Below are 3416 nucleotides of genomic sequence, written 5' to 3'. Positions count from 1 at the left end.
CTTTTGATGAAAAGGTAACTTTATTAGAGCTGAAGGTGGATAACAGGATCACTGTTCAGAATGAAGGGTAAAAGCAATGGCACAGCATATAATAAACATTCAAACTACTATGGGCCAATTGCGGGGGTTCCCGCGCGAGCCTTTGACCTGCAGGGTTTTCCCACGTGCGCCTCTGGGCCTGAGAACTAACGGCCCCAGGCCTCTCATGTTATCTTCTTCTCATGGTGTCTAATGAGAATTTCTCTACACTAACAAGCTCTTGCGTCCACCTGTGGCCTTGGGCGAGATAATTGTTTCGGCGAGCTACATAGACATGCGCATCTACGATTCTACAATGACAGAGGCAAGCGCACACACAGATACAAGAGAAAACAAAACATTGGCAGCTTGCTGACAGCAAGTCAATGACTGTCATTTGGGTGGTAATAGATTTGTTTTCCAAACAAGCACACTTCATTCCATTTGCCTCTCTGCCCACAGCAAAAGCACTAGCTAAAGCGTTTCTTTTCCACGTAGTCCGTCTGCACATGCTCCCAGCCAAGGTGGTGTCCGACAGGGGGACCCAGTTCGTTTCTCAGTTTTGGGGGGAGCTGATGAAATTAATGGGGGTGGAACAGGGCCTGAGCAGTGCCTATCACCCAAAGACTGACAGCCAGACGGAGCGGGTTAATCAAACCTTGGAACAATATCTCCATTGCTTCACCAATTATCAACAAGACAATTGGGTGGATCTGCTGCCCCTGGCCGAATTCTGTTATAACAACACTTGCCATTCCTCGACCGGACTGTCCCCGTTTAAGGCTTTATATGGCTATGATAGCCCACCTGTGCCCTTCCTGGAAGGGAACAATGACTTGGGGCTGGGAGATGCTGCTCAATGGTGTCAATGATTGCGGAAGTCATGGCCAGTCCTTTGCAAGACTTTGAATATGGCCAAGGAGGCATACAAGACTCAGACTGACAAGAGAAGGGTGGAGGGATGGGCTCTGAAGCCTGGGAACTCTGTGTATGTGTCTACTAAAAACATTAAGGTCTTAAGACCTAGCTGGAAACTAGGTTGGAAATATCTTGGTCCTTTTAAGGTGAAAAGGGTGATCAATGATGTGGCCATGGATTTGGATCTACCTAAAAACTTGAGAAACCTTCATTCTGTATTTCATTTCAGCCTCCTGAAACGGGATTCTGGGTCAAGTCCCTGATGTCAGTCACAGCCGGTACCCCCTCCTATCTTGATTGAGGGCGAGGAACATTATGAGATCTCTAAGATTCTGGACTCTAAGATTAAACGTAGAAAATTGTTGTATTTGGTTGAATGGCTGGACTTTGGTCCCCAGCACCTCGAGTGGGTGGAAGCAGGGGATATTCAGGCCCCTCGATTGTTGCAGAAGTTCCATAGCAACTTCCTGGACAAACCGGGAGATCTCCCGGAATGACCAAGAGACCTCCCAGAGTGGACGGGAGAAGCTGAGTTTTGAAAGGGCAGAATGTCAGCTACGCTGCCATAAGGGTTGGGGGTGGGGTGCTAGCTTGCCAAGACTGCTGCATTTCTTTTTCGCGTCTGTAATGCTTGCTTATCTATGGCCTTGCAGGTGGCATGTAGTGTCTGGGATTCTAGGGAACCGTGGGAGCGCTTTCAGTCCTCAGCTTCGGCTCTAACGGCCTGGGGCTCCTTCTCCCACATGCAGGAATGTGGCTAATTGGCCTAAGGAAGGGGGGGGGCATACGAATACCCTATATCCCATTATGCTTGTAGGGGCGACACCATTCTTAACAGTGCCTTTGTTAATGCATCTATAGCTCGTCAATAAAGTATAACCTTTCCAATAAGCGTGTACTCAGTTGTAGGCTGTGGAACCTGACACACATGCAGCTGCTTGTATGACCTTGGGTCAGTCATAAGTTCTTTCAAAGCTGTTCTCTCAAGGGCAGTTCTCAAGAGAGCTCTCTCAACCCCACCTACCTCACAGGGTGTCTGTTGTGGGGAGGGGAAGGGAAAGGAGATTGTAAACCACTCTGAGACTCCTTTGGGTAGTGAAAGGCGGGGTAGAAATCCAATCTCTCCTCCTCCTCTCTTTAATAGCATAATCCACCTTGAGTCTCAGTGAGAAAAACGGACTACCAATGAAGATCACAACAACAGTAAAGATAATTTTTAAAAATCAGCACAGTGAACAAAGACATAGGGCAGAACCTTTCTCCTTGCTGTGTATTCTTCCTTGTTTACGTGAAGTTCTCTACGCAACGAAACATTTGAAGCTGGAATCCACTTCCTGCATTTTGAAGTGGTGCTTTCCATTTTACCACCTCATTATCCTCTCAAGTAAGTGGGCACTGAATTGCAGACACACACTTAGTTATTCTGCAGATGATCCAAGAAGTAGGACAGAAATGTGCCACCCTTTGCTGCAGATGGCCCTACACAGCTGCTTAGGAGCAGGGGTCATTTCGTAGAAAAAGAGTTGCAGGAGCATATTAGCATAACTTATTAGCATATGCCACACCCCCTGACATCACCGGAAGTGTGCACCAGCCCCTCTGACAGGCAGAAGCACCTGGGATCCATTCTTTCCCCCCTCTCCCTTCCCTTCGCCTCCAAATCGGGTGAAGGAAAAGGGGAGGGGGAGGATCTCAGGTGCTTCTGCCTGACAGAGGTGCCCACAGCCAGCCTGGGTGAATTATAGAATCATAGAGTGGGAAGGGACCTCCAGGGTCATCTAGTCCAACCCCCTGCACAATCCAGGAAATTCACCAATACCCCCCACACACCCCAGTGACCCCTGTTCCACGTCCAGAATATGATTTAAAAAAAAAACCCTCCAGGATCACTGGGGGTCAAACTGGCCTGGAGAAAAACTGCTTCCTGGCCTCAAAGTGGCGATCAACATTTCCCTGGGCGTGTAAGAAAGGGCCACAGGAACTAAGCACTGATGCAACCCTTCCTGCTCTACCTCTCGTGATTTGCCTAAGTTCACACAATCAGCATTATGATCCTTTTAAAGTTGAAAGCATGATATAAATGCAAAGGACTATTTGTAAGATTATCTGTAAAACACAAGACCAGGACGCATCTCACTTCTGGCAATCACTTGGAGAGACCCTATCACTCAGCTTCCATTGCCCCCCACACACCCCACACTGGAATAAGAACATAATATCATGCCATACCACATTGCAATAAAGCCCCTACAACTGTATACAGAAATACTGAGCTTCCCCACCATTTGCCACAACTAGCCCACCACACAACCAGGATCAAGACTCCTATAAGTGGACCAACAGACAGGCATACACTTCCTTTGAGAAACTGAGTATTACATTACAACACCTCTGGAACATGACAGATCAGTAGAGGCAGCCCTGCACAGTGGTCAGAGTTGCAGATTGATGTGGGGAGACCCAGGTTTGTATGCTCACTC

This window comes from Gekko japonicus, unplaced genomic scaffold (assembly GCF_001447785.1).
Source record: "Gekko japonicus isolate JY-2015 unplaced genomic scaffold, Gekko_japonicus_V1.1 scaffold1094, whole genome shotgun sequence".
Classification (NCBI taxonomy): domain Eukaryota; kingdom Metazoa; phylum Chordata; class Lepidosauria; order Squamata; family Gekkonidae; genus Gekko; species Gekko japonicus.
The sequence above is the reverse complement of the archived record's forward strand: the minus strand, read 5'-3'. Positions refer to the sequence as shown.